Below are 12,916 nucleotides of genomic sequence, written 5' to 3'. Positions count from 1 at the left end.
AGCCGCACCCTATATGGGGTAACCCTACAATTCCCACAGTGCAAGAGAGCTAAACTGGGGAGTCGTAGACTACCTCCCTCATAGGTTGCAGTATTGGAACGGAGCCGCGCCGATACCTGGTCACCTTACCGTGATACGGGGGTTATGACAAGGGGGACCTTCTAATTTTCATACCCATGGGAATCAAATGTGTCAAATTAACAACGCAAAAAGGCAAATTATAACAACAAACAAGCAGGACCCCATATCGCAGACAAACTGGCTTATGAGGCCGAAGCACACTTCTGTAATGCCAATAACCATATGGAAAGTCAGTCAGTGGAGCCAAGCTAAACATTGCGAAAACTGCAACCAACTAAGGTTCTTGACGAGTAGAAAAGGGCCAGCAAAAGTACGCGTAAGGTTTGTATATCAGATTTCAGGAAGGAAAAAGCCGTCAGTGCTATCTAAAGGAAAGCTGGGAAAGGGAAGTGGCCTTTAAGGAGGCTCAGGCTAGACATAAGCCTTCGACAACAAAAACGAGGAAGAGGAGAGCACCAGAGATCAGCTCATAAAAGGAGAACACTCCTAAGAAGCTTAAATACCAATCCAAGAACAAGGAAATCTCAGGTGAGTCAACGGCAAAGGTAGGTGGAAGAAGGTGTTAGTCATGTTAGTGCAGTGAAGGGCATTTCAGGACCAAATACTCATTGAAGATCTTACCGTCAGGTTGATATGCGAGGGAGGGAGTGTCAAGCTCGTGGTTACACTTTCGGTGGATTGCGCAAGGAAGGATACGGCGAATTGGCTCACGGCCACAGTTCCTAAAGTGTTAGGCTGGAAGAGAGCAGAACAGACATGTGCTAGAAATGATATACAATACATGATGACAGTCTACCTTTTCAAAGCCTCATCAGTGGAGACGGAACAGCTGGACTTCTTAATAGATCAAAAAGAGGAGCTTCACACAAAGCACAGCGCAAGGCAAACTCCTCTCTTTCGGGGTAGGCGACCAAACAATTAGAGGCCATAATTGCCGTATCAATGCAATCATGCGCAAAGCATGGGGAAACCAAAGAATGATACAAGGACCCATCGGACGAAAAGCCTGCCGAGATAGCTGAAGAAATTGCGGAGGTCATAGAGGCCAACAGAGCAGGATCAGGGAAGTGGACCTTCTGCCTATTGAGGAGAACGACCTTAATTTGTATCTCCTAAGGCTCAAGACGGATAGGGAGTCACAGAAAAGGGCCATGTCGAAAGAGGAGACGATACTCCGACATTGGAGCAGTAATTTCCAAGGACAACTTTGGAATAGTGCTGGCTGAAGAGTCCTGGTGTACCGTGGTTTGCAAAGCAAAATTATTCTGGTAATTAGGGGTGTCTTTTGTGAAAAGTCATGCTTAAATCCAAATTAAAATATATATGTCTCTTAGAGTTCGTGACCGGAGATCTCATAGCTGCCCAAGTTCCATTAAAGTCAGGGGGAGAATGCAATCTTGGTATTAGGCTACTTCTCTAGAGACGACAATTGGATTCTACTGCAATTAGTCGTTAGAAGGGTGAAGTATTGCGAGAAGAAGGCCCTCCATTTCTCCTCGGTTGTGTTATTAACGCACATAATGAGATCTAGGGAAGCAACGACACGAATCGATGAGGTGGGTGTTTGAATTCATCCTCAGTATTGGGATGTAATGTAAGAACCACGCCAACAATCGTGTTCATCATCTAACAAGGGATACCAGATGTAACTCCAGGGAATATTCTTATAAACGGGCCAGCCAAGAATTGAAGGGTGTCTGAAAAACCGCCACTCTAAAGTAAGACTAAGACAACTACCTCATCAAGGGGTGTACCGTGGTGGAATAGGAACCCAACCAGAATGCAACTGGCACTAACGACACATAGTAATCCGTACAGTGAAATAGATTCAGGAAATTAAGTGAAGGGACTGAACAGACCACAAAAGCATCCAGGCTAAAAAAAACTATAGCCAAAGATAGCCCAATATTATCTACCTGCCTGAAAAAGAAAGATAGAAAGAATGAGGAGATCAGCAGGCGTACTCTGCTTCTTAAAGCTCACTTCCCGGGAAGGCAAAAATATTTTTTTTGACACCTCAGTAACAGATGGGAGGAGGAAAAAGGAAAATCGGGAAATAGCGAAAGAGATATACTGGGAAGGTAAAGCAAGATGGGCAGTAGGAATTTTTAAACCACTGAAATCACCCGGACTTTATTAATCTTTCCAGCACTACTTCAGAGAGTCTAGAAATCATTTTAGGATCCCTCTTAAGGGTGGTAAGCGGTACGTAAAGGCTTGAAGGCGACCGAAAGTGTCAGGGCATGCCACCGTGATGTCGATGATCTCTTCCCTGACCACGTTGTAGAAAGTGGGTTCATTATCTAAATTGAGGATCTGCAATTCGGTAACTATCAGATACTCTAGTAGTCTCGATCCTCTCGCGTTGATGTTTAAGCCTTTAATTTTAGCATATAGGTTAGCTCTGATGAATATTCCACTGGGAACTTCTGTCCCCGTTGGCCTTTTATGGTCAATTTGATCCCAAGGTAGCTTGGAAGTCTTTTGAAACTACAATGCAGGAGCGGGGTCTATCACTTCCATTGATGTATGCCAATGGCCAAGTCAGCATGTCGAAAGTTTACCATAAGCCCCCAATTTCCCCACCAACAACCCATGGTTCTTATATGAGGTATATATGTACATGTCTTGCAGCTATTAATCTGACGACTGATAAGTGCAGCCGCCGCTTTACAATGCTGCAAATTTATTTGAGCCATATAGCGCCTCATCTACGGTTCTTAATATCCAATTCAGGAACGTCGATAGTGAGGAAAGTTCCCGCCCTATCGGTTCTTCTCCTGCTTTGCTACCTAATAGCATCCAGGTGGAGGTGTTGAAATTATTTTGGACTCCCAGTTCTTCCAAGGCCTCAGCATCGGTACGCTTCTCTTCTGGATGCCAGAGAAAGCACTTTTTAAACGATGGCAGCTCGGAAACCCCCATCAGGGTCAATCGCGCACCCTCCCTCACATCGTTGAAAGAGGAGCAGTGCTATCTAAGCCACTCGTTCGTGCTTTCGTTGGCAAAGTTTATACGTAACTTTTTACTTTATACATCTACCGACTCAAAGCGTATGATAATCCCTTGCGCGGTCCTTACAGCTAGGAGGAGTTTCCTCCTAAGCTGCTTGGACTGCTTTGTATCGTAACCGGATGGGTTGGTGCCGTCATACAAGACCCATCTATCGGCTTCGATACCCTTGGCTGCAAATGAAGACTAAGCTGTTACTGGCCGAGCTTTTTTTGCAGCCATTGGAGCGGAAGAGTCGGGATTGTCAAAAGATCGCTGCAGCTTTCGTGTGCCCTTAACCGCAGATGCTACAGACGATCCTTTCCCTTCAACATTGGCATAACTCGGTGGTTGTGTTTTGCCCGAAGGCGGTTTACCCGAAGGCATTTTGAACGGAGGGATTGTTTTACCCGAAGTCCGTTTGCCCGGAGGCTGTTTGCTGCCCGAAGACAGATGCTTACCCGTAGGTAAGACTTTAGCCTCAGCAAGTACCGCCAATTAGAGGCTGGGGTCTGAAGCGTTGACAGAAGGGGACTGCTTCGGCTTGTCCGTTAAAGACTGGGTTTCAATAGGGTTGGTTCCCATTTGATTAGGTTGAGAATCTGAGTTTAGGCTCAGGTTCTCCATCGAAGAGCTCAAGGTTGGATCGTCAAGATCAAAGTGATGTTGATATCTTTTGTTTTTTAAGTGTTTAGTTTCTTCATAGTTGGCTGCCATGGTCTTTGTTTTAACGGGAAACATAAGTCCATCTCGGCAAAGCCCCTTTTTGCTGATACAAGGCTAGTGGAAACTGGGGGTTACCTGGTACCCAGAGTTAGCATCTTAAACCTTATGATCATTCAGCCCTCGGCACGGGAGTCACAACTTGACTTGGGGTTTGGATTACCGCTTAGCTTCAGGTGCCACCTCTAGTTTCCCGGAGGATCCTCCTTATTGAGCTCCCTCATCACGACAAGGTAGGTAATCGTCATCCCATAAGTCTAACTGATCATTATTTTTCTATCCATATATCCATACGCCACATCAAACTTTATTTCGCTTATAAACTTCTTTTTGCATTAATCTATACCTATACTCAGAAGTCTATTCAATAAGCTTGAAAATATAACCAGATAAGCTCGCGAGAATTAATTATTAAATTCAGAATACACGGATCTAGGGCGAAACCTTTGTGGGTACCTTCTTTCTACTGTTTTCCAAAAATGATCTTTCGCTTCTTGAATAAGAGCTCTGGTGTGAAAGAAATAACTTTCCCGTAAATTCCATTATCGATTATTTTCTTTCTAGAGCTTGCAATTACTGCGGTCAAATTTCCTTTTTCTTCGTTGTCTACAGCCATTGTCCTGTTCACAGTGGGATAGGATCGTCTAGGTCAATTTCGTCATTTTTAAGGTTCTGTGTAAACACAAAAACACAAAACCTCATTAGATTCGAGTCGATGCCTGTCTGTCTGTCTATTTTTTGAGGAGGTGGACATCTTCAAAAGACACTGACCTGAACACGCCAGCGTGTGGGATTCTTACCCAATAAAGCCACCTCCGACTCCCTCCCTGCCCAGTGGAACCACAATGAGGTACTATATCACGGGGCGGAGTCAGTTTTCTTTAGCTTGGTCACCTTTCGTCTCTACGCGCCTTGCGTAACTGTGCTTTTATAGACTCCTCTGCCATTTGCAGTTTGCTCTGGATAGATGCGATCATGAAGTTAATTCCATCCCAGTCTTCCTAGTATGCTAGCATTCTTCGCACCAAATCTTCTGGTACGACCACCTCTCCTAGAGTCTCCTCTAGGTTCTTCTTTCTTCGACAAATCTTGGACAGTGGAAGAAAACGTGCTCTGGGTCCTCTGGGACTCTGTTGCAGTTCGGACAATCGGATGAGGTGTCTAGTTTAAACTTGAACAGGTATTGGCGATATCTCTATGCCCCATAAGAAACTGGGTAAGATTATAATTAATCTCACCGTACCGTCTTTCCAACCACTCCTTGATGGCTGGGATGAGCCTGTGTGTCCACCGACCCTATCCCGAGCGTTCCCAACGCTATCGCCATCTATTTAGAGATTTCTCCCTTTCGACTTTCTTCGTCTGCTATAAAGGAGACATAGATTTTGCATTTTATATGTTCGTCACCTCATTTGCCAAGATGTCAATGGGCATCATTCCCAAGATGACGAATACTGCATCATTTGAGACAGTCCTGAATGCCGAGCAAACCCTTAGGTCTGTTTTTCTTCTTCTTCAGTTTGTTAGCATTAAATGTGACCTGCAATGCCTTTCTCCAAACTGGAGCTGCATAGAGCAGGATCAAACTCACTACCCTAGCTATCAGCAACCTGGAGGCATGCCGTGGTCCTCCCACGTTTGGCATCATCCTTGCCAGGGTCACATTTGCAGTGGATCTTTTGTCGTAAGCATCCTGCATGTCAGAGTGAAATTATGCGGTGTTTCCAACGATTGATTAATTGAAATAATAAAACTTGTTGTTTCTTTTTCGTTGGTGTGGGTATTTATTCTTGCAAATACCGATATTTCGGGAACCACTTGTTCCCTTCATCAGTGCAAACAACTTGTTTGCACTGATGAAGGGAACAAGTGGTTCCCGAAATATCGGTATTTGCAAGAATAAATACCCACACCAACGAAAAAGAAACAACAAGTTTTATTATTTCAATCCTGCATGTGTTGCTTATAGCTGAGCTTCTATAGCCTCTCATCACTCCCAAGCATTTGATGACAGGCTTAGAAGTGATGATCTGATTCCCAATTTGAATACAGGCATTATTTTTGTTATGGCGCTTGGTGATGAGGACCCCTTTCCGTTTTTTCCTCTGCAAGTATCAGACTAGAACACTCTAGCCAACCCGTAACAGCACTGATCGCTTCGCATGAGTATAACTCAGCATCTTCGAGATCTTTTGCGACTACGACCAGCACTATATCGTCGACATAACCCACCACTGTGGCTTCTTCCGGAAGGTTAAGATTAAGTACATCGTTATATATGATTTTCCACAGTAGTGAGTCCAGTACGGTGCCCTGTGGGACACCCGCAGAGACAACGTACTCCCTGGAGTCCGTCATCCGTGTCATACCAAAGCCTCCGTTCTTGTAAATAGCTGCTGACAATAGCTGCAAGATAGGCGGGAATGCAAATTTTCGCCAGAGATTCCGGTATTAGGTTCCAATTGGCCAAATTTAATGCATTTCTCACCAGGATCACCATAACGCTTTGCTAGTACTGCCCTTTCCGTGGATTGCATCTTTGGCCAAGCCACTAACTATTTTGATGGCATCAATGGTTGATCTGGCTTTACGAAACCGATAGTTCCGATCTGAGAGGCCTCCCTAGTACTCAACAACCGGGAGTAATGTATTGCAGATTACTCACTCTAGCATTTTCCCCACAGTGCCCGAAAGAGAAATAGGTCTGCAGTAGGTTGTCTCACCTGGAGGTTTGCCAGCCTTAGGCAGTAGCACCAACTTCTGTCCTTTCCATGATGCTGGAAATATCCCCTCGGAATGCACGTCTCGAACAACTCAGCGAACATGTCCGGTCTGGATTTCGTGGCAAGCTTAAGGGCCTTATTCGGCACACTATCAGACCCGCAGCTTTGTTATCTTTTATTCTAGCGCAGATCTGCAACAGCTCGTCCCTGGTAACTGGCGGTATTGCCGTCACATTCAGAGATAGCTGAAAAGTGCCCTCCTCTTGGTGGGGGAATAAACCTTGGATAATTTTTAACTAGAGTGAAGAGCACGTGACTTGCGGATATGATCGGCCTCTAAAACGTCCCATCACGATTTTATAGGCGCTCCCCAACGGATTTACGTCCGCTTTCGAACAAAGTTCCCTAAAGCGTTCCCTCTTGCTCCGTTGTCTGTCTGTCTGTCTGCCACACTCGGCTGGACCGATTTTCACGAAAATTGGTAAGTGCGTGTGATCTGTTGTTCCCTTTACATGCAGCAAGCGGGGCCATTTTTTGTGTTAAGTTTGAGGGGGGGGGGGGGGGGCAGGGGCGACTATACATGTGAATAGAGGGTGCATCATCTTTTTTCACAAAAATGTGGACATGTGGGGTATCCAATGAAAGGGCTCAATTAGCACTTTTCGAAACTGGTTCCATATTTGATATCGGGTGAAACATAGGGGAGTGAGGGCTGAAAGTATGACTATAAAAAAGTGTAACAGGTCTCGTTCTCAGAACCTATCCAACCATCTCGTCAGCGCGAATTGTGTGAACATATCATCACAAACGCCTCTCTCACAATTTTTCACTATACAATCCCACATTGATTAGGAATATCTTCATTTCGAGCGTGCGTCATAGCGCGTTATGTCATTGATTCAACACAACACCTTTGTATCCGTTACTGAGAGGAGGCGGTGTTCATTGTTATTGCTAGCCGGGCAGCACTTAGATCCATAGAGGGCGACAGGATGGACGACACTGCGGTATATATTACACATCACAGTCAACTGACGGTCGGGCTCTTCTTTCTATTCTTACCAATGAAATTCTCTTTACTTCTAATGGAATTGCAAGATTTCAGATTTCAGATTTATTTATTGAGCAAAGAAAAGAAATACATGTGCTGTACAAAGGAATAATAACTTAAAAGCGCAAGCGTGACTAATTAAGTATGTAACGCTAACCTACGGAAATATCCGGCCTAGCCGGTTACATGTTATAAAGTGAGAAGGTGGTGCATATCAGTGCTCATTTGACATAGCATGTGCTTAAACCTAGTAATAATTTATAACTTACGACTAAACAAACTAAACAAACATAACACAAAATAGTACTCCGTACTGGGAAACGGGAGAAAGGGAGTTTTTAGGCACCGGTGGACAGGATTGATTAACGGAATTGGAGTAAAGCGCAGTCCTTTCTCAATGGTGTTAGCATTCTGAGAAAGGGCTGCCTTTTACTCGTTTTGGGCCTGTGCGAGGACAGTGACCCAAGAGGGGGGATTGACTGCCAGAACAATGGGCTTATGCGGTTAGCCTCTGTGAAAGTCCGGGGAGGAGTTTTGATAGAAGGAGGGGATGAAGGAGGGAGGGAAGGCGTGGTGGTTGAGAGGAGAGTTACTGTCCGAGAGGAGAGTCAGCCCTGACACGTAGTACCTCTGTTCGCGTAATAGTACATTGCGTTTAGCGAGATTTTTTATCAGCGGGTTGGGGTGGGACAGCCACTTTTTCAGTCTGACTCGCGACAGCTTGATCATGTGCGGAATTATGGGGCAAACCCCGGAAAGGTCGTACAGAAGAGAGTTTTGGTGGAATTTTAGGTTTGGCCTTCTGTATTTGGCCGTGCATTTCCTGAGTATCGTCCTTTCAAAGCGTTGGAGGGCTTCTGCTACGTTCAGAGACATGGTAGCCCATGCTGGGAAACCGTAGGTCAGGATTGGACGAATGAGAGTCTTGTATAAAAGGGTTTTGGTCGCAGGGTACAGAGCCCGGGATGAGAGGAGGTTTTTTAGGGCAGCTGAGGCCTTAGAGGCCTTGGCGATAGCAGATCTGACGTGGGGGTTGGATTTGAGTTTGTTATTGAGGGAGATTCCCAGGTATTTAATATTTGATTTCGGCTTGAGAGTGTGGCTAGCAATGCGTAACTGCAGGTTTTTGCTTTCTGGAACTGTGCGCCAGTGGCACTTCCCACTGGGGTTTCTGAAGCAAATAACCTCAGACTTAAGGGAATTAACGGTGAGGGCCCACCGGTTGAAATAAGCGATGACCCTATTGGTTAGGATATTGAGAGAGAGGGAGGCTATTGAGGACCTGAGACCACTCGCATATAGGATGGTGTCATCGGCGAAGAGGATCCCTCCTGACGCGGGAGGATCATTGTCGTTGGGGGAAGAGGGCGGGAGAAGGTCTGCCTGAGTTGCCGTTGTCGTGAGGGATAAGTTTACGAGAGGAAAGGGAATATCGTGGAGGAATATGTTAAAAAGTTTGGGGCCTAGAATAGATCCCTGAGGGACTCCTGAATTTACCGGGAAGTCGCTGGAGCGTAGTCCATCCAAACGCACGTGGCAAGTTCTGTTGGAGATGAAATCTGCGAGGATTCTGAATAAGGGGAGGGGGCAATTGGACTGGATTAGTTTGTAGAGCAATCCCTCTTTCCAAACAGAATCAAACGCCTTTTCGAGGTCTAAGGCGCAGGCTACGGTGCAATGCCTGTTTTCCAGTTGATTGAGGATATGGTCTTGCAGGTACATGATTGCCTGCTCGGTGGATCTGTGGTTTTCGAAGCCGAATTGGTTAAGTGGAATGATGGCGGAGTAGTGTCTATTGAGGTGACTTAGTAGCATACGTTCGAAGATTTTTCCGATATTGGAAAGAAGAGAGATGGGCCTCATATTTTTCAGATCGCCCGAGCACCCCTTTTTAGGGATAGGTATGAGGAGGGCGCATTTCCAAGCCACCGGGAAGTGGCCGTTGTTCAGGCAGTTGTTGAAGAGGATGGCGAGCCGATCACTGATGGTAGGCGCACACTTCCGCAGAACAAAGTTCGAGATGCCATCGGGGCCCGAAGATTTTTTATTGTTGCACAGGGAGATTGCAAGTTCAACTTCTTCTAGGGAGGTAAAGAAGGGGGCGAACGGGCCTGTTCTGACTACATCAGCCGGGCATCTGGGAGAAAAGGGGCAAAGGTAAGAACCTTCCAAGCTCAGCCTTTTATCGCTGACAGCATTGACGACCACCGAGTTCCAGATGGGGTCCGCTGGCGATTTTGCTCTGAATAAGTGGCTGAAATAGTCTACACAGGCGGATATTTTTTCCTCGGGGGAGTGACACTGGAGGTCACCTATTTTTATCGGGGTTTGGTGGAAGTTAGTATATTTTTTCTTTCTTCCGGTCAATCGATTAATTACTGAGAAAACTTGTGGGCCGGGTTTGAGGGATTTGAGGAGTTTCTTGTAGGACGCATTCAGTTCGGACCGAATAGCTCCGTTGATTTTGTTGGATAGGTCTTTGACGATCTCGGAGAGGAGACGATAGTCAGCGTTGCATCTGTTCCGTGACCGGTGAAATAAACGTTTCCTGCGCTGCAGTAGACTGTTTCTATCGCGGACTAGGAGGAGGGTTGAGGGGGAAAGGCACCCGTATTTGTAGTACCCAGGTTCTTTAACTGGGGCGTGTTTGTCGATTGTTGATTCGTAGGCAGAGTTCACTTTCCGGATGTATGTATCTAACTCAGCATTAGAGTGTATGCGCGATTTGTCCAGGGGAGGGCCCAGCACGCTGTCTAAGTCGCGTTGGAATTCGTCCCAGTTTGTCAGATTGAAAGATCTGCGTTTGTGCGAATGGTGGAGTGAAGGGAGACTTTGCTGTAGATGTAGAGAGAGGCTGAGGGCATGATGGTCCGAGTGTGCTGCTAGAGAGGAGCAGCTAGTGACACATGCTGAGAGATTGGACGAGATTATGAAGCCGTCTAGGAAAGAGGATCCACGAGGAAAGGATGATACTCCCGCGTTAATGATGTCCGCGCTAAGGAATGGACCTGATTGGAACCAATCAAAGAGCACTTTGCCGTTTTCGTTGTTGACTGAATTGCCCCAGGATACGTGCCTCGCGTTGAGGTTGCCGCCGAGTATGAAGGCGTCGAAACTGCTCGCGAATTCCCAGAGTTCGTCCAGAATGGGAATGAGGTGACGACCTGTACCGCCTGGGAAGTAGAGAGAGCCGATTAGGACTCGAAGGGTGCCACCACCCCTGACAGGAAGTTTGACTACTGCTAGCAGGCAGTTTGACGCCAGTGCAGCCGATGGGATACTATTTGCCCTTAGTCCCGCTTTGACTAATATGGCTGTGCTTCTGCCCGCGTCGTTGCGGAAGGTACTGTAGCCGGGGGCATGTAATTTTACGTTGGGGGCTTCCCTCAGTCTGGTTTCGTTTAGGAGAGCGAGATTAGGATTGGAATCCTCTAAGAGCTTGTGGAGAGCGAGACGTTTGTCGTTAGAAATGAGCGAATTAGTGTTGAGTGTGAGCACCTTCATTTTGGTTGTCTAGCAATTTGAAGAGGAATTGTAGGTATGCTTCGGGTTTGTCTTCAGCGGGGAGACGGAGATAGTTATGATAGAATTCGGAAATTGTGCTCCACAGCGAGGAGAAAGACATATTGAATAGAGACCTCGCTTCCATGAAGAAGCCCTTTGGAATGGAAGAATGTGTAGGTGATAAAGGGCTAAGGGTTTCGGGTCTTGCTTGCCCCCTGGTCACTGCGGCAAAAGACGGGGTCAGTGAAGGAGGGGCGGTCCAGTTGACGTGAGGCAGAGTGTTAGGCTGCGAGACACGAGCAGGGGAGGGTCTGTCAAGGTGGGGGAAGAACGAAGCAGATCGAGAGTGCGGGATGCTTTTTGCTCTTTCTTTGCGCTGGATAGATTCCAGTCTGCGGGGACACTTAGAGAAGTTGGCAGGGTGACCCAATTGTCCACAATATGCACATTTTAGTGGTACCGCCGACTTCTTTTCGGCGTTGTCTTCTACATTGGAGCGGGGGCAATCCCTGGAGGCGTGTGGGCCCGCGCACTTCACGCATCTGGGGTCGTATCCGCAGTTTGCAGATACGTGGCCAAATTGCTGGCAATTGAAGCATTGGATGACTTCCCCTTTTCGGGGCTTCCCCAGCTAATCCGTTGATGCAGGAGGCTGTTTTTTTGTGACTATATCGGCCTCTGCGTCAGAGTTAAAAGTCACACGGAAGAGGCTCAGATTAGTGTTGTTGGCTCGTGACCACGGGGTGGAAAGCCTGGTTACACGTACAGGTGTGATCTGCGTTAGCTCTTTGATTTCCGAAGCCACGTATTCGGGGGTGAACTCATGGGGGAAGATTCCTCTGAGGATGAGGGTTGGCTTCTTCTCCTCTTTCAGAGTGAAGGAATGTCCTTCCAATGTGATCTTAATTAAATGTATTAATTTCCTGTGTATAATAGGACAAGTGAGCCGGACTTTGAGCCTGTCTGCCGGTAAATTGGTGATTTCAAAAGTAGCATTTTTGTTTATGTTTTTGATTACGAGGCCCAGTGCCCTGGCAGTCAAACCGTACAGGAAAATCGGGGGGAGAAAGCTTATTTTATTCTTAACTACCAGTGCAATGGCCGAATTAGCGGATTTCGATGTTCCGGGTCGTGCGTGCGTCGCTTCGGGGCGATGCTCGTTGTCCGAGAGTAGAAGGAATCGGTTTTTATTCGCTGGGGCCTCGTTGTCCTCGTTGTCTGTTTGTTTACGTTTGGAAACAAACTTACCTGCAGCAAGTTTGAAACCCTCTTGGCATTCTTGTATGTAGTTAACGCAGTAGTCTTCTTCACCAGTCCGAGCGTCGGGCTGGACCCCAGGAGGGCAATGGAATTGCAAGAAAAATGTGCGAATCTTGAGCCGTCATTGTTGCCTTTCAATAATATTCAATTGTAAGAAATTGGATTGGAGACGTTCGTTGATGCATCGATCATAAAGAACACCAGTTGTGGAATGTCACTTCATTCAAATTATCCTTATGGTTCATAATTCAAGTATTTTAAGGCTCACAAATAGTTGAAATTTGAATCAATTACGTAATATACAGTCAATATATACATGTATATACCTTTTACTGCCGCCTACCTCCCCAGCTTCTTTTACTCATATTAAATGATGGTGATGGATGATGTATGCAGCGTGCATCTATAGTATAAAGTTGAAGTTTTCCTCAAAGCGAAGCTTCAAGGAAACTTTACCAAATACTCGAACCCATTTCATCTTACCTTACTAAAGACAAACTTATCAAGTACTTTCTGTGCAATGCTACTTGTCACCCTGTTCCGATTGTATACAAACAACAGCACGTGCGGCCTACTGTCATGC

Source organism: Hermetia illucens, chromosome 5 (genome assembly GCF_905115235.1).
Source record: "Hermetia illucens chromosome 5, iHerIll2.2.curated.20191125, whole genome shotgun sequence".
NCBI lineage: Eukaryota > Metazoa > Arthropoda > Insecta > Diptera > Stratiomyidae > Hermetia > Hermetia illucens.
This window is presented reverse-complemented; position numbering follows the sequence as displayed.